The sequence below is a fragment of the Aquarana catesbeiana genome, linkage group LG05 (assembly GCF_042186555.1).
Source record: "Aquarana catesbeiana isolate 2022-GZ linkage group LG05, ASM4218655v1, whole genome shotgun sequence".
Taxonomy (NCBI): Eukaryota; Metazoa; Chordata; class Amphibia; order Anura; family Ranidae; genus Aquarana; species Aquarana catesbeiana.
This window is the reverse complement of record NC_133328.1, coordinates 171506538-171526216: the sequence shown is the minus strand read 5'-3', so window position 1 is coordinate 171526216 and position 19679 is coordinate 171506538.

Here is a 19679-nt window from a genome sequence, read left to right as displayed (position 1 = left end):
GGAGTCCTCTTCCACTCCTCCATGATGAGTGGGTGGGTGTTTGAGACCTTGCGCTCCTCCACCTTACATTTGAGGATGCCCCACAGATGTTCAATAGGGTTTAGGTCTAGAGACATGCTTGGCCAGTCCATCACCTTTACCCTCAGCTTCGTTAGCAAGGCAGTGGTCATCTTGGAGGTGTGTTTGGGATAGTTATCATGTTGGAATTCTGCCCTGCGGCCCAGTCTATGAAGGGAGGGGATCATGCTCTGCTTCAGTATGTGACAGTACATGTTGGCATTCATGGTTCCCTTAATGAACTTTAGCTCCCCAGTACTGGCAGCACTTATGCAGCCCCAGAGCATGACACTCCCACCACCATGCTTGACTGTAGGCAAGACACACTTGTCTTTGTACTCCTCACCTGGTTGCACTTGACACCATCTGAACCAAATAAGTTTATTATTGGACTTATCACACCACAGAACATGGTCCCAGTAATCCATGTCCTTAGCCTGCTCGTCTTCAGCAAACTGTTTGCGTGCTTTCTTGTTCATCATCTTTAGAAGAGGCTTCCTTCTGGGATGACAGCCATGCAGACCAATTTGATGCAGTGTGCGGTATATGGTCTGAGCACTGACAGGCTGACCCCCCCCCCCCCCCCAACCCCTTCAACCTCTGCAGCAATGCTGGCAGCATTCATACGGCTATTTCTCAAAGACAACCTTTGGATATGACGTTGAGCACATGCACTCAACTTCCTTGGCCGACCATGGCGAGGCCTGTTCTGAGTGGAACCTGTCCTGTTAAACCGCTATAAGGTCTTGGCCACTGTGCTGCAGCTCAGTTTCAGGGTCTTGGCAATTTTCTTACAGCCTAGGCCATCTTTATGTAGAGCAACAATTCTTTTTTTCAGATTCTCAGAGAGTTCTTTGCCATGAGGTGCCATGTTGAACTTCCAGTGACCAGTATGAGAAAGTGAGAGCGATAACACCAAATTTAACACACCTGCTCCCCATTCACACCTGAGACCTTGTAACACTAACGAGTCCCATGTCACCGGGGAGGGAAAATGGCTCATTGGGCCCAATTTGGACATTTTTACTTAGGGGTTTACTCACTTTTGTTGCCAGTGGTTTAGACATTTATGGCTGTTTGTTGAGTTATTTTGAGGGGACAGCAAATTTACACTGTTATACAAGCTGTAAACTCACTGCTTTACATTGTAGCAAAGTGTAATTTCTTCAGTGTTGTCACGTGAAAAGATATAATAAAATATTTACAAAAATGTGAGGGGTGTACTCACTTTTGTGAGATACTGTATATTACAATTAGTATTCCTGTTTTTTTTCCTTCTTTTGCTAACGAATGCAGTTATGAATGATTATTACATGGTAATGTCTGCTCTTCTGTAAACTTACATGTATTAAACATTTAGGTTACCTATTTGTTGTATGTTGTTTTTTATTTTTTTAATTTAGGTGTCTATAAAGCGGTAATTATTTATGTTCATTCCTTAATCATGCTACACTATTATGCAGGTCTCGTACTTAGCAGAATGGCTTAGTGGTCTGCTCAGATGTCCCCACAGCACTCACGGTACAAGTTCAAATACCAGCCAACCTACCATCGACCAACTGTGTTTATTTTTTCAGTGCACAAGCGAATTAAAATAAACAAAGAAATGTAAACTGCTGTTAGCTAGTGTGTGGTGTTTGGAATTTTACACCATAATATTATTGAATACTTACATACCATTGCATGCATTTGAAGAGTTAATATAATAGAATCAGCCAAATTAAAGTGCATTGGCTAATTGGCATTCACCTATTTTCAGCATATGCTGCTTTGGCTAATAGTCATTTGCCTTTTTTTCACCAATTCAATCTTTTAGTATCTCTCTGTGGGATTTGAGCCCATGAGTCCTTTCTAAGCCTGAGTTTATCAAGGTAGAAGTGCTGACCACTAGTCTATTGGGCGTAGCACAATCATACATAGAAAATACATTTACTAGTGTTTGATGTTTCTTCTAACCGAGCTGTCTCTCCTGCCGCCACCGTCTTCTCCTACTGATGTGTTCTTCCGCGCAGCTGGTTACCCGCTAAAAAAAAAGCCGCTCTTCTTCTGTGGCGGTCTTCTGTGGCCATCCGATAAGGTCACCTGGAGAATCCGGTCCATGGCTATGTAAGAAATGCCACACAGCGGGTGACAACACAGCGGAGGAAGACCGCCACAGAAGAAGAGCGGCTTTTTTTTTATTAGTGGGTAACCGGTGGTGCGGAAGAACACAGCAGATGTAGAAGACGGCAGCGACAGGAGAGGCGGCTCTGGGAGAATACAGCTCGGGGAGAAGATGGAGGAGGGAGAGACAGTGTCTGGAGAAGACAGCTCAGGGAAGAAGACAGCTATTGATTTTTTACATTTCACTGCTTTTTTTGGTGAACAGGTAGGGGTACGATGTACCCCTGTCAGAAACCATGAACCAGACCGAGACAGAAGTACGGTAAAATCACACTTGTTTATTAATAAAAATAAAAATGTAACTAGAGTAAGCGTAGTCAAAGCATAGCCAGAGTCCAGTAACCGGATCGGGTAGTCAGCCAAACCAGAGTTCAGTAACCAAATCAGGTAATCAGCCAAGCCAGAGTTCAGTAACCAGATTGGGTAATCAGCCAGGCCAGAAGTCAGGGATCCAAGTAGAGGAACAGCAAGCAGGATAAGGAGACAGAAGTGACGTCAGCAAAGCCAGTCTTTAAACAGGAATGCAGGAGATGGTTTCTTGTGATGTGACCAAGGCGAAGGCAGGAATGAAGTGAGCTGGAGATCTTTAAGTAGGCGGGACTGACGAGCAGATCCACAACAGCTGGTTAACTGTGGAGAGAGATGAGAGCTGGCAATTAGCCAACAGCTAAGCGGCCAGCTCAGAGAAGGAAGGGCTGAGCCAGCCCTGACAGTTCCCCCCTCCTCAATGACCCCTCCCCCTCAGAGGACCACCAGGCTTGAGGGGATAATGTCTATGGAGATCACAAAGAGGGCAGGAGCATGTCCGTCCGAGGATGAGACCCAGGAGCGTTCCTCCGGACCGTACCCCTTCCAATGCACCAGGTACTACATGCGCCCACTAAACTTATGGGAGTCAACAATGGATTGTACCTCATACTCCTCATGGTTCTCAACCTGTATAAGGTGAGAACATGGCACCGAGGTGGTAAAGCGGTTGCAGACCAACGGTTTCAATAAGGAGACATGAAACACATTAGAGATACGCATACTAGGAGGAAGGTCCAACGCGTAAGCCACTGGGTTAATCCTGCGAAGGATACGGAAAGGCCCAGAAAACCGAGGTGTGAACTTCAGTGAGAGAACACGAAGTCGGAGGTTGCGAGATGACAGCCAGACCCTGTCCCCAACCTGGTAGGAAGGCACAGGCAGGCGTTTGCGGTCAGCATGGAGTCTGTACCTATCATTAGCATGTTGCAAAGCCTCCTGGACTTGTGCCCAAGTGGAACGAAGACCACGGAAATGCTCTTCTAGTGCAGGAATACTCTGCGGGCAACATGGAAGGTTGGAAACCATAATTCGCCATAAACGGAGACAAAGGGGAAGCAGAATTCAAGGTACTGTTGTGAGCAAACTCTGCCCATAGTAATAGGTCTGACCAGTTGTTGTGATAGTCAGAAATATAGCAACGTAGGAATTGCTCCAAGGACTGATTGGCTCATTAGACTGCGGGTGATACACAGAGGAGAAAGCAAGCTGAATTCCCAGCTGTGCACAAAAGGCTCGCCAGAACCGGGACACAAACTGACTACCCCTGTCTGAGACAATCACCTTGGGTAGCCCATGTAAGCGAAAGATCTCCCGAGCAAAAATGGAAGTCAGTTCCTTAGAAGTGGGCAACTTCTTAAGTGGAATACAATGACACATCTTTGAGAACTGGTCAACCACCATAAGTATAAGTGTTTTGCCTTTGGAGTTGGGCAACTCCACAATGAAATCCATAGACAGGTGGGTCCAGGGCCTCTCTCCATTGGGTATGGGTTGTAGGAGGCCCACTGGAAGGTGTCGTGGAGTCTTACAGGGAACAGGCAGCTACGAAGGCACTTACTACAGCACGTAGACTAGGCCACCAGAAATTTTTTGGAAATGGCCCAAACGACTTGATTCTTACAAGGGTGGACAGCTGCACGGCAGTACGGAGACACTCTGTGATAAAGCAGCGGTCACAAGGTTTCTCAGGAGGAGCATCAACCTGAGCAGCAAGAATTTTGTCACCCAAAAGGAGAAGTAAGACTGGTGCAAACCGTAGCCAGAATCCGATCAGGAGGAATCATAGGAACCAGAACTGACTCCAACTTGGAAGTGGAGGAAAACTGTTGTGATAAGGCGTCAGCCCTTACATTCTTAGTAAGAATGAGACAATGTAATTGAAACTTGACAAGAAAAGAGCCCATCGCGCCCTTCTGGGAGAGAGGCGTTTAGCCTCAGACAAGAATGTGAGATTCTTATGGTCAGTAAGAATGAGAACCAGCACAGTGGTACCTTTGAGGAGATGTCTCCATTCTTTCAGGGCTAAAATGATTGCCAACAGCTCTCTGTCACCAATCTCGTAATTGCACTCGGCAAGTGACAATTTCTTGAAAAAGTAGCCACAAGGATGCATAGCACTCTCAGAGGTAGGACGTTGAAACAGAAGGGCGCCAACACCAGTCTCAGAAGCATCAACCTCAAGGATAAAAGGTAATGTAGGATCAGGATGTGCCAACACAGGAGCAGAAACAAAGGCAGCCTTGAGACTTTCAAAGGCCTTAATGGACTCCGGAGACCAACTCTCTGGGTTACCATTCTTTCTGGTCATATCGGTCAGGGGCTTGACCAGAGACGAGAAGTTACGAATAAACTTCTGATAATAGTTGGCAAAACCCAGGAAACGCTGCAGAGGACGTAACCCCACGGGACGAGGCCACTGTAGGACTGCCAAAAGTTTCTCTGGGTCCATCGAAAAACCAGCAGTGGAAATGACAGGAATGTAACCTGTTCCCGATGGAACTCACACTTCTCCAGTTTACAATAGAGATTGTCCTCTCTTAATTTCTGAAGCACACGACAGACATCTGTGTGGTGGCTCTTCAGGGACTTGGAAAATATGAGGATATCATCGAGATAAACCACCACACATAGCTGCAACAAATCTCGGAGTACATTGTTAATAAATTCCTGGAAAACTGCCAGGGCGTTACAAAGACCAAAAGGCATTACGAGATACTCATAATGGCCTGTTCTGGTATTAAACGCAGTTTTCCACTTGTTGCCCTCCTTAATCCTCACAAAATTGTAAGCCCCTCTCAGATCAAGCTTAGTGAAAATCGTTGCTCCCTTGAGGTGGTCAAATAACTCTGTAATCAACGGGATCGTGTAGGCATTCTTAACCCTTTCATGACTAAGCCTATTTTTGAAATTTGGTGTTTACAAGTTAAAATCCGTATTTTTTGCTAGAAAATTACTTAGAACCCCCAAACATTATATATATTTTTTTAGAAGAGAGTCTAAAGAATAAAATGGCGATTGTTGCAATATTTTTTATCACACGGTATTTGTGCAGCGGTGTTTTAAACGCAAATTTTTGGAAAAGTGACACTTTCATGAATTTTAAAAAATCCAAACAGTAAAGTTACCCCAATTTTTTTGTATAATGTGAAAGATGATGTTACGCTGAGTAAATAGATACCAAACATGTCACCCTTTATAATTGCACGCACTCGTGGAATGGCGACGAACTACGGTACCTATGAATTTCCATAGGCGACGCTTTAAAAATTTTTTACGGTTACCAGGTTTGAGCTACAGAGGAGGTCTAGGGCTAGAATTATTGCTCTCGCTCTGACGATCGCGGCGATACCTCACATGTGTGGTTTGAACACCGTTTACATATGCGGGCGCGACTTCCGTATGCGTTTTCTTCGCTGCGCGAGCTCGCGGGGACGGGGGCGCTGTAAAAAAATTTTTTTTTAATTTATTTATTTATTTTATTTATTTTTGTATTTTTATAAATTGTGTTTAAACATTTTTTTTTTTTTTTTACTTTTATTGCTGTCACAAGCAATGTAAACATCCCTTGTGACAGTAATATGTGGTGACAGGTACTCTTTATGGAGGGATGGGGGGGTCTAAAAGACCCCCCATCCCTCCTTTACACTTCAAAGTATTCAGATCGCCGAAAACGGCGATTCTGAATACTGTATACTTTTTTAAATTCGGCGCCATTGGCAGCCGAGTAAACGGGAAGTGACGTCATGACGTCGCTTCCGCGTTTACAATTAGAAGGCTGGAACGAAGCCGCTCACAGCTTCGTTCCAGCCCGCCCCCAGCCGCCGGAGATTCCCGAATGGACACCGGGCCTCCCGATCGCACGGGAGGCCCGGTAACAGCGGCGGGAGGCGGCGGGAGGGGGGGGATGTCCCCTCCCGCTCCTCCGGTATAACAGCCGAGCGGCTTTTAGCCGCATCGGTTGTTATATTCGGGTAGCCGTTCGCCCGCTGAAAACAACGGTACCGGGATGATGCCTGCAGCTGCGGGCATCATCCCGGTATAACCCCGGAAAGCCGAGGACGCATATGTGCGTTCGGTCGGCGGGAAGGGGTTAATCGTGAAACGATTGAGACCCCTATAATCAATACAAGGTCTCAGTTCACCGCTCCTCTTCTTCACAAAGAAGAAACCAGCACCAGCAGGAGACGAGGATTGGCGGATGAAACCCCGAGAAAGTGCGTCTGCAACATAATCCCCCATGGCTTTATCCTCCAAGACCGACAAAAGGTAAACCCGGCCATGAGGGGGAGTGGCACCAGGTTGAAGGTCAATTGCGCAATCATACGGTCGGTGTGGAGGCAAACTACCGGCTTGACCTTTGTCAAAGACATCGCTATAATCACGGTACTCCTCTGGCAGGGAGGAGAGTGAAGAGGTACACAGGACCTTGGCTACCTTCCGGAAGCATGTCTCACTGCATTGTGGTGACCAGGAGAGAACCTCAGCACGGAGCCAATCAAAAGAGGGGTTGTGCCTCTGTAACCAGGGATAACCAATAACCAGCGGAAACTTAGGAGAGGAAATCACTTGGAATTGGATTATCTCATGGTGAAGAGCCCCTACGGCCATGGACAACAGAACCATCTCATGAGTCACATGGGCAGGCTGTAGAGGTCTCCCGTCAAGAGTAGGGATGAGCCGAACACCCCCGGTTCGGTTTGCACCAGAACCTGCGAACGGACCAAAAGTTTGCGCGAACTTTAGAACCCCATTAAAGTCTATGGGACTCAAACGTTCAAAATCAAAAGTGCTAATTTTAAAGGCTAATATGCAAGTTATTGTCCTAAAAAGGGTTTGGGGACCCGGGTCTTGCCCCAGGGGACATGTATCAATGCAAAAAAAAGTTTTAAAAACGGCCAATTTTTCAGGAGCAGTGATTTTAATGATGCTTGAAGTGAAAAAAAAAATGAAATATTCCTTTAAATATCATACCTGGGGGCGTGTCTATAGTATGCCTGTAAAGTGGAGCGTGTTTCCCGTGCATAGAACAGTCCCTGCACAAAATGACATTTTTAAAGGAATAAAAGTCATTTAAAACTGCTTGCAGCTTTAATGTAATGTCGGGTCCCGGCAATATGGATGAAAATCAGTGAGACAAATGGCATGGGTACTCCCCACCCCCCAGTTCATTACCAGGCCCTTTGGGTCTTGTATGGATATTAAGGGGAACCCTGCACCCAAATGAACAGCGGTGCAAACAAGACAGGGACTGTAGATTTGTTAAGTAGAATCTGGTTGTAATTTGGAACTGGTACATTTTTAAAGTGTAGCTCCAGCCAAAAAATCTATTTTTAAGCTTTTTGGAAAACATAGGGAAGGGTTATCACCCCTAACATTTGTTTTGCTGTCTGTGCACCCCTTCAGAAGATTTCACCTCACTTTCTGTACCAATGACAAGTGTTTTTTGAAAATTTGGGGTTTTTACTGAAACAAGGATTGGTGATAAAGCATCAGTGAAGAGGAGACACGTTTTTCCCATATTAACTCTTACAGGAGAGAATTTCCCTTCCTAGGGGTAGATTTCATCTTACTTCCTGTTGTCTCCTTCGGTTTGCAATTAGGAGTCATTTGTAAGTTGGATGTTTGAAAGTAGGGGCTTGCCCTATATACTCTGCAGAAGTTGGGGCCTTAGGTGTTGGTGTTGCCACAACACTGTAAGCCCTCACAGTTACTCTTGGTGGGCACAGGAACGGGCCCTGCTGTGAAATATTAGATCAAGAATTGTAATTACATGCCATTGTTGAACAGTGGTAGAAAAATTGGGCCTTTGGTGGTGGTGGTGCTGGTGGCACAACACTGTAAGTCCTCACAGTTACTCTTGGTGGGCGCTGGAACGTGCCCTGCTGTGAAATATTATATAAAGAATTATAATTACATATCCCTGTTGAACAGGGGCAGAAAAATTGGGCCTTAGGCACTGGTGCCCCAACACTGCAACCCCTCACAGATGCTATAGTTGGAGTGCAGGAATGAGCCCTGCTGCAAAGTATTGTATCAAAAATTGTAATTACATGCCCCTGTTAAACAGGAGCAGAAAAATTGCCACAACACTGCAACTCCTTACAGATACTATAGTTGGAGCACAGGAATGAGCCCTGCTGCAAAGTATTGCATCAAAAATTGTAATTACACGCCCCTGCTAAACAGGGGCTGAAAAATTGGGCCTTGGGCACTGGTGGCAGTGCCCAGAACCAAAAATGTTCTTACAAACTATCAGCATGAAAATTGAGGAGGAAGAGGATTGTGACTCAGAAAAACAGGATAGTCACTCAGCATCAGCATAGGCAGTCTTGAAGGGATCTCACATTAAAAAAAATCAATTGTTTACATCAGCATCAGGTGCTTGATAGCTGATGATCCAAGACTGATTCATTTTTATGAAGGTCAGCCGCTCGACAGATTCGGTGGACAGGCGCACCCTGTGATTGGTTACAAAGCCTCCAACAGCACTGAATGTGCGTTCTGAAAGAACGCTGGATGCAGGACAGGCCAGTAGCTCAACTGCATACTGTTCAAGCTCTGGCAGTGATCCATCCTCAAGACCCAGTAACCCAGAGGATTTTCGGTGGGAAAAGTGTCCAAGGCTGATCTTGCCCCTAGGTAATCCTGCACCATGTGAATCAGACGCTGGCGATGGTTGCTGGAACCAATCAGACCTTGGGGCTGCGGACTAAAAAATTGTCAGAATGCCCCATTGTCAGAATCGGGCAGATGGCCACCTTCTCCACCACTCCTTCTGTGACTGAAGCCTCAGCAACACGTTGTCCAGGAGGACCAGAAAATTGTAACCTCCCAGGCTCTGGAAACGCGTTGCACAAACCTCAAACCTTTCTGCAAGGCCTCCCGAAGATGTTTCATCCTCTGCTCCCTCTGCGATGGCAAGATAAGGTCCGCAAACTTACCCTTGTAACGTGGATAAAGGAGGGTTGCCAGCCAGTAATCATCCCTCCCCTTGATACCACGAATACGAGGATCCTTCCGCAGGCTTCGCAGGATCAGGGAGGCCATGCAGCCTAGGTTTGCTGAGGCATTCGGTCCAGAGTCCTCTGGGTCACTAAGGACGACATGATGCGTAGCCACCTCCTCCCAGCCACATACAAGTCCATGGGTTTCTTCGGACTGTAAATAATCCCTTGAAGACTGATGCTGAGTGCCAGGCTCCACCTCCATGCTGACACAATCCTCCTCCTTGTCCTCTTCCTGTGTGATCGGCGGGCACGCAGGAACACTGTCTGGATAAAGGGGGCCTTGAGAGGTAAGGCAGTCCTCCCTCTGTTCTGCCTCAAGTGCCCTGTCCATTATTCCATGCAGCGTGTGCTCCAACAGGTGGACAAGAGGGACAGTGTCACTGATGCATGCACTGTCACCACTCACCATCCTCGTGGCCTCCTCAAATGGTGACAGGACAGTGCATGCATCCCTGATCATAACCCACTGGCGTGGGGAAAAAAACCAAGGTCCCCTGACCCTGTCCTGGTGCCATAGTTGATGGCCCTCTGCTGCGTGTGCAGCTGCTGCAGCACGGCCAACGCCAAGATCCCCTAATGCAACCGTCTGGGTGTACACTGCTTCCAAGCGGCTGATTATCTTGTCTAGGGGGTCCTGGTCCTCTGCTGGAAGGTGTAGGATCAACTTCCTTGCTTCCCCTTCAAGGGCATTAATGGCCAGGTCTGCCTGCTGTGCAGCTGGGACCCCATATGACTGGATCAAGCCCCGCAACCTCCTAATCCAATCATCAAGTCCTGATCCGGTCCTGTGTACTTAGGCAACTGTTGTGGTAGCAATCCTGCCAGGAATAGAGAAGCTATGGCAGACTGTTTAACTGTTTAACTCCCTCAGGGCCGCTGCTGACTGGCTCTGCCATTGTGCTGTTCTTCTCATCACTGTCTGACATGGCTGTATCCTGTTCGTGACGCCAAGTGTAGTGTAACGGTCACAGCCAAATAATCAGACCAGTGGTGATGTGCAATCTCTACTTTACTTAACAGTGAACTTCAACATAAATTGTACCAGAAATCATGCGAAACTGGGTATACAGTACAGAACATTAATGTGAACCATAAAGAAAGAGGATATAACAATTACACTGCCATTCAACTAATGTCCACAAGGTGGCAGCAGCGTGTTCTGAGTCCAATCTACAGATAGAAATAAAAGCTTAAGAATCTCACGTGTCCAAAATAGTAATCGTTCATTCCACAGACTGTGAGCTGAGTAGACCTCCTGCTGACACAAACTTCACGCTGGCACTGCCTTCTACTTGCTTCGCTCAGGGGTTTCTGGTGGCTGGAGATAGGGCTAACTCACTTCATGGACAGCTTCCACCAATAAACTGTAACAGAGTCCTCTCCAGTGACTGGGGCTTGGAAAGATGCTGCGTGCTCTTGTGCTCACTGCTGGTGGCCCGCACACCAGACTTAACAGGGGAGGACCCAGCACCTGGGAACAGCTCACTTGCCCAGTCACTGCTGTCCCATCAGGCAGGATCTCTCTGAGCACAGGAAGCTGGGTGTAGCTGACTTTTATATCCCACGGGCGTGTCCAGGAGCTCAGAGGATTGTGGGGAGTTGAGTTAAAGGGACCTGTACCAGAATCTAGACAAAGGGGCATCCCACTACAGTACTTGGCTGTGACACACCTAATTCTACACCTTCATTCCTCTCAGTGCAGGTTTCAGAGAGGACTGAAGGTATAGTGGGGTTGGAGATCCCAGCTGATGAGGAGCAAGGAGAGGTCCTCTTTGTTCTTTGGTGTGGGTCTTTTAGGCACGCTTGCAAACGGACTGCATGGCAGGTTGACATATGTCTGGTCAATCATGTGGTGCCCAAGCGGGTGATGTTTTGGCCATGCGAGATACACTTGAGATATATGTTGAAAATAGCAGCGGTGGGATCTGATGCACTCGTCTCAAAAAAGGCCCACACCAAAGAACTTTTGGAATAACACGCAGAGACAGTAGCTGGCCCCTGGAGGGCATCCTGCCTCGTTGTAGATATGCCTCCTCCTCCTCCTCCTCTCTCCTATCAGGCACCCACGTGGAGTCAGGGACCTCATCATCCCCTTCCTCCTCATCACTGGAGCAAAGCTGGCAGTATGCTGCAGCTGGGGGAACATGACTGCCAGATTGCTGTCCTTCTTGGGCATGTTACTGCCTTCCTCTAGCTGGGTACCATCATCGGAACCTTCAAAACGCTGGGCATCCTCCTGGAGCATGTACCCAACACTGTGGTCAAACAATTCGGGGGACTCCTCAGGAGAACATGGTGGGGCTAGGGAAGGAGTGACTGATGCCATTGAGCCAAGGGAAGAGGCCACATTGGCAGCTGCTTTGCCAGACAAAGTACCCTGAGCCTGGGTGAGAGAGGATGAGGAGGATGAGGATGGCTTGGTCATCCACTCTACCAAGTCTTCCGCATGTTGCGGCTCAACACGGCCAGCTGGCGAAAAAAAGGACAAGCATGTCCCACAGCCACGTGCTGATGAGGATGCACCGTCTCCACGACCAGCACTGTTGCCTCTAGATACAGAGCCTGCTTGCCCTCTTTTATTGGCCTGTGACTGTCTGCCTCTCCTTGTTGGCCTTCCAGACATACTAATGGCCTGCAGTGAGATGTAGCTGCACAAAGCTGGCATGTATATATATACTGATACTGCAGCTAGCAGAATCAACTGCCTGCCTGTGGTACTAATAGGATCAGAAGAACACCACCAATTTTCTTCAGGTAGCTTTTGGTGCACACAGTGCAGAGGACACAGTACACTAACTGTAAATACTGTAGCTACCTGCCTGTGGTATTAATAGGAGCAGAAGAACAGCAATTGTCTTCAGGTAGCTTTAGGTGCACACTGTGCAGAGGACGCACTACACTAACTGTAAATACTGCAGCTGCCTGCCTGTGGTACTAATAGGATCAGAAAAACACCACCAATTTTCTTCAGGTAGCTTTAGGTGCACACTGTGCAGAGGACGCACTACACTAACTGTAAATACTGCAGCTGCCTGCCTGTGGTATTAATAGGCGCAGAACAACAGCAATTGTCTTCAGGTAGCTTTAGGTGGACACTGTGCAGAGGACGCAGTACACTAACTGTAAATACTGTAGCTGCCTGCCTGTGGTACTAATACGATCAGAAGAACACCACCAATTTTCTTCAGGTAGCTTTAGGTGCACACTGTGCAGAGGACACAGTACACTAACTGTAAATACTGTAGCTGCCCGCTTGTGGTATTAATAGGATCAGAACAACAGCAATTGTCTTCAGGTAGCTTTAGATGCACACTGTACAGAGGATATAGTACACTAACTGTAAATACTGTAGCTGCCTGCCTGTGGTATTAATAGGATCAGAACAACAGCAATTGTCTTCAGGTAGCTTTAGGTGCACACTGTGCAGAGGACTCACTACACTAACTTGTAAATACTATAGCTGCCTGTGGTACTAATAGAATCAGAAGAACACCACCAATTTTCACCAATAGGCACGGATTTGGCCTGCAATTTGACGTGTCAATTCAGAGCTATGTGAACATGGGTGAAGTTGCATAGATATGAATGGAAATCATAGGGGAAAAGTTTTCATGTGACTCTGAGGTCCAAAGCTGCATGAAAAAAGTCACCCAAGTGTGAAAGTAACCTAATGAGATTAATTGATAACACCTTTGAATAAGGCCCCATTTGCACTTGTGCGACCTTAAAATTGCACAGCTTTGCCATGACTTAAAGCAATGTCTGTGTAATCTTGTGGTGTGTGGACCTCAAATCGCATCAAAGTCAAACAGTGCAGGGACAAATTTGCCACACTTTCAGGATGCACAAGTGACAATAGGGCCAAATTCAAAGGTGTTATCATTGAATCTCATTTATACTGCTGCGACCTGAAAGTCACACTATTTTGCTGCCACTTTGCCGCTGCAACTTGGCCCCAACTTCTGGGAATACCTGTGTAATATTGCGCCCTATGTACCTCAAGTCACACCAAAGTAGTACAGGGACTACTTTGAAGTTGGTGCGACTTAAAGTAACACAGATATGAATGGTTATCATTGAGAATCATGGGGTACAATCTGTCATGCAACTCAGAGGTCCTAATTTGCTGGAGAAGTCGCCCAACTGTGAAACAATTCATATATATTTAAATAAAAGGAGCTCTTATTTATATTTGCAAAGTCCTGTAAATAAATAAGTGCAGCGCTAAGTTTGCAAAAAAGCAAATTTGCATAAATTATATAAATGTGACTTAAACATAAATATATCAAATAAACAGAGATTCATACATGGTGAAATGTGAATCAACCAAAGAAAAAGTGGAATTTCTGAAAAAATACAGGTATGGTGAAAAATGTGCTAGTATGGTGACTTTACCATAAGTCAGGTGAGAGATAGAAATTAGGGTGTTAATATTAAACAGAAACATGTCAAATAAACAAGGATTAACACATAATGAATGTGAGTCCAAACTCAGAAAAAAATGAGAATAATTTCTGAAAAATGTGCTAGTATAATAATGTGCTAGTATAACAACTGCACAATAAACAAAGTCCAAAAAACGAAAATGGTGATATGTAAAGTCCAAAAAAATCCAATTAGATGTGCAGTCCCGTTAAAAAAGAAACATAAAAAAAAAAAAAAAAAAAAAATGCTGGTATAATGAAAAATGTGCTAGTATGGTGACTAAACCATAAATAAGGTGAGAGTTAGAAATTGGGGTGTTAATATTGAACAGAAACACATCAAATAAACAAGGATTAACACATAATGAATGTGAGTTCAAACTCAGAAAAAATTAGAATAATTTCTGAAAAATGTGCTAGTATAATAATGTGCTAGTATAACTGCACAATAAACAAAGTTCAAAAAACAGAAATGGTGAATGGTGAAGTCCAAAGAAATCCAATTAGATGTGCAGTCCCGTTAGACATATGGGGGATTCCAATCACTGGTATGAACTGTGAAGGAAAAAACAGAAGTACCACCACCATAAACAGGGGGAGGCTTATCAGATCTTATTGACTTACACCACCCAAGTCTGCAGAGCTTATTAGATTGAACACATCTGTTGGAAACAACTGGTCTTAGATCTGTATCAATCAATCGACCTTGGACTGTCACCGAATAGTGACTTGAAGGCTCCAATCATCGTGAGGAGGGTGGAAGGTAAATGCCAGGAGGGATATATCATGCAATGAAAAGGTGGGCTAACATAGCGTGATACCGTATAAAAAAGGCAATTTATTAAAAATAGAATAAAACACTCACATTTGGAAGAGTAGAAAAAAGCATGTGTAAAACAAAGCGATGCAAACAGGAGGTCAACCCGATGCGTTTCGACTCCATGGTCACCATCGGAGATTGGATTCCCCCATATGTCTAACGGGACTGCACATCTAATTGGATTTCTTTGGACTTCACCATTCACCATTTCTGTTTTTTGAACTTTGTTTGTTGTGCAGTTATACTAGCACATTATTATACTAGCACATTTTTCAGAAATTATTCTCATTTTTTCTGAGTTTGAACTCACATTCATTATGTGTTAATCCTTGTTTATTTGATGTGTTTCTGTTCAATATTAACACCCCAATTTCTAACTCTCACCTTATTTATGGTTTAGTCACCATACTAGCACATTTTCCACCATACCTGTATTTTTTCAGAAATTTCACTTTTTCTTTGGTTGATTCACATTTCACCATGTATGGATCTTTGTTTATTTGATATATTTATATTTAAGTCACATTTATATAATTTATGCAAATGTGCTTTTTGCAACCTTAGCGCTGCACTTATTTATTTACAGTTTTTGCTTTTTGTCTACAAGCTGTGCTGGCTGCTAGGTTGCAGGTTCACAGCGCAGTATTCCTTTAATTATATTACTTGCAAAATCCTTACTGATTTACATCAGCAGAACAAATGCAGGAAGTGATGTGTGCATATGGGATGGAAGCAAATGTGTGGTGATGCCAAACAAATCAATGAACCCCACCCACACCAAATCTAACTACCACATCCACCCCACATTGAGCAAGTACATATCCTACACTTACTCTGCAAATCAGCAGCACCTCCTCTTTCCTAAAGAGAGACCTCACCATGTCCACCTAGGTGGAGATCCTGACCAGCACAGGAACTTCCGTGTGCATACAATGACTCATTTCCTGGTCAGAAGGTGAAACCACGCTCTTCTGATCACAGCTGCGAATATTTGATCGCAACCATGATTAGTATTTTTTATTTTCTGTATTTCTACATATATTTGAAGGTAAACTTAAGTGAGTTTGATAAGAAATGGAAATGGTGTGCCTGGGATAGCAGCAGTTGAATTACAAAGACAAAAAGGCCCAGTTTGAGCCCTGGTTCACACTGACAGCAGGAGGAAATCATTCGGCTGAACTCACACAATTTCATTCCGACTGCGGGGCCAATATCCGAGACATCTGTGCAGGTTTCTGCACTGATATCAATACAAATCGCACCCCAAAGTCGCACCAATTAGAATGGTGCAATTGCCACCGATTTGACATGTCAAATCGCACCAATGTGAACCAGAGCTGACAACATACAACACTGACTCACTCATCCATGTCTTTATGGACCTTGCTTTGTGCACTGGTCCAAATCATTTGGTGGAGGGAGGATTATGGCGTGGGGTTGTTTTTTAAGGGTTGGGCTTGGCCCCTTAGTTCCAGTGAATGGAACTCTTAAGGCATCATCATTCCAAGACATTTAGGACAATTTCATGCTCCCAACTTTGTAGGAACAGTTTGGGGATGGCCCCTTCCTGTTCCAACATGACTGCACACCAGTGCACAAAGCAAGGTCCATAAAGATATAGATGAGCGAGTTTGGGGTGGGGGAACTTGATTGGCCTGACCTCAACCTGATAGAACACCTTTTGGCTGAATTGGAGTAGAGACTACAAGTCAGGCCTTCTCATCCAACATCAGTGCCTGGCCTCACAAATGCACTTCTGGAAGAATGGTCAAACATTGCCATAGACACACTAAACCTTGTGGACAGGCTTCCCAGCCTTCCAGAAGCTGCTCTAGCTGCAAAGGGTGGGCCAAATCAAATTTTAACCCTTTGGACTAAGACTGGGCTGCCATTAAATGTCATGTGTGTGTAAAGGCAGGGGTCCCAATACTTTTGGCTAGATAGTGTATCTGGCAAAATTTACAATGGTGGTGGAACCCTCCTACACATAAATACTACATTTACACATAGATTTAGGACCTGGGAGATGAGACAACTTCTCTACATGAAGCAGCATGTTTGGGAATCAAACCCAGATGCTCAGGGATTCTAAGCAGAAGTTCTAACCTCTAAGCCACAGAGCTACCACATGTGAGAGCCTCCCACACATAAATACACATAAATACTGCATTTCTTTGGACAGGTGATGGAATTACATTACTCAAGAGCTATTCTTCTTAATTTATTCTGTGATATTTGGTGGTTCTTTGTGGGTGAGTGTATAGTGATATTAGTAGTGAATAGTGATATTATCCTCAAATTTTTGGGAATTACATTTTGATTTCTGATGTTGGTACACATAGCACATTTTTGGGCTAAAATTATGAATATTTGGAAATAATAAAAAGCACAAAAATTGTGACTCATTTTAAATTTGCAATAGCAATGGTATTGTTTGTGCTTTGTAAAGATACGTGTGTGAGTTTGGGTAAAGATTGTTGTGAGATGGAGAGTAACAAGTGAAATTGACAGATATATTTTACCAAAACATCAAAACATTCCACATTCTAGCATTCTTAAAAACAAAATAGATGAGGAAAAAAACAAAAACAAAATAGAAGCAGCAACAATGTTGCAAAGAACATTTATTTCAGAGAAAGATACATTTCATTATTTCACCATTAGAATCAATGGCTGAAACTTGCATTGGACTATAATAGCGCTGATTTTCATTCTCAAAAACACATTTTAGCCAAGCGCTAGTTTTGGTATTTACTATAGTGCCTGGTAAAAAAGACACTGGAGCTAAAATGAGAGCTGTTTGCAGGTCTGAGCATGCTCAGTTGTGCTGGCACCTAGTTGTACAGAAACGGGGAATTTATCTCTTCTCAGACTTTTAAAGATATTTCAGTATAGAAATCACTTTTTCTCACAGTTTAAAAGCAGATTATCTTTAAATAATATACCGCATATTTCAGTGCCATTTAGGCAATTATATCATGCTCTAAACATTATTTTCATGTGCAATTCTCCAGCTTTTAGCAAAGTAAGGATTTGGGCACTATTTAGTTTCAGGGAACTATAGTAAATTCGATTTTGGGAGTATTTTCTCACCAGCACTATAGTGAATACCGTTTTAGCACTAATTAGCGTACTAGTGCTAATTCGTGCAAATTTGTGTGAATTAGCTCCGCGGCGCTATAGTAAATGACCCCCATTATGTCACCTTATATTATGTCACATTATATTATGTCACCCAGACAGATATAATTGCAGACTATCGTATGACACATGGCACTTCCCAATGTCTGGTTTCAAGTTCAACACAAGACACTTTTTACACAACAATATATATTTACTTAATCAGCAAAATGATAACGTTAAAGGCGCAGTTCGTATATTAGATTACAAAACACAAGGGGTCTTTTTATTTGATCCTTTCAATTCTCTCTTTTGTCACAAACGTGACAAACCATTCCCTTTGTTTTATAAACAGCCAATATCCTTGTACAATGCCAAGTTCCCATTTCTTTAATTTCAATATGAACAAATGAGCCTATCGGCCCAACTACCCCTCAAACATACAATCTATTTTTTTCATAATTAATCTTGAATACTTCAGAGCCCAGGGCAATTTTATCACTCCGAAATATAGCTTTTTATGTTGACATTGAAAAATACCTTTCCAAACCTTTAACAATGTGAGGACAATTAAAAACATTCCTTAAAATCAGACTCTAACTGAAATAATCAACATACCCCAGCTACAAGTTAAAATGTTACTCTTAAAAAATTATTTTGCAATTATTTTAAACTTTAAAATCCACATAATTATCTGATCATATTTCTCAATAAAAAAACTTTTGGTACCACCAAATACATGTCATTTAATAGTGAAGTCACATTCCCCATATATGATACCAATTAACAGTGCATTGGGCATAGGCCTAATATGTGCCCAACACATGCCATGAACAGACTGACAGTAGTAGCAACCTTTCAACAATAAACATGTAATAACTATGGATGAGCCGAACACCCCCCTGTTCAGTTCACAGCAGAACATGTGAACAGACAAAAAATTTGGCAGAACACACGAACACCATTAAAGTCTATGGGACACTAACATGAAAAATCAAAAATCAAAAGTGCTCATTTTAAAGCCTTATATGCAAGTTATTGTCATAAAAAGTGTTTGGGGACCTGGGTCCTGCACCAGGGGACATGTATCAATGCAAATTTTTTTTTTTTTTAAAACGGCCGTTTTTTCAGGAGCAGTGATTTTTTTAATTCTTAAAGTGAAACAATAAAAATGAAATATTCCTTTAAATATTGTGCCTGGGGAGTGTCTATAGTATACCTGTAAAGTGGCACTTTTTTTGTTTAGAACAGTACCACAGCAAAATGACATTTCTAAAGGAAAAATTGTCATTCAAAACTGATTGCGGCTGTAATGAATTGTCGGGTCTCAGCAATATAGATAAGAGCAAAAGAATGCAGCGCACACATGCAAAAAAGACATTTACCTCCAGCAGGGCTAGTTTAAAACACCTAGACAATTAAAAAAAAATGATCAAAAAATATGGGGATTTGGTCACACCATATTGCTATATGGTGCTAAGCCCACTGCATCAAAGTACCCAATGATTAGTGGGTCCTACACTATCCATGGATTGGGAGATCCTGCTTCTCTGAACCATGAGAGCAATACACTCTTCTATATGGGAGAACTTTGAGGTCTCCACCCATGACACAAGTGGACACTAATGAGAGGTACTTAATGAAAGAGTAGGGTGCTCCTCACCCAAAAGGATTTGGTCAGAATTTATACAATAGACAAACAAGATATTTGGGGGGCACACCCTAAAAGATGCATTAAAGCTGCGGCAGTCATAAGACCATACAGCAGAGCAAAATATT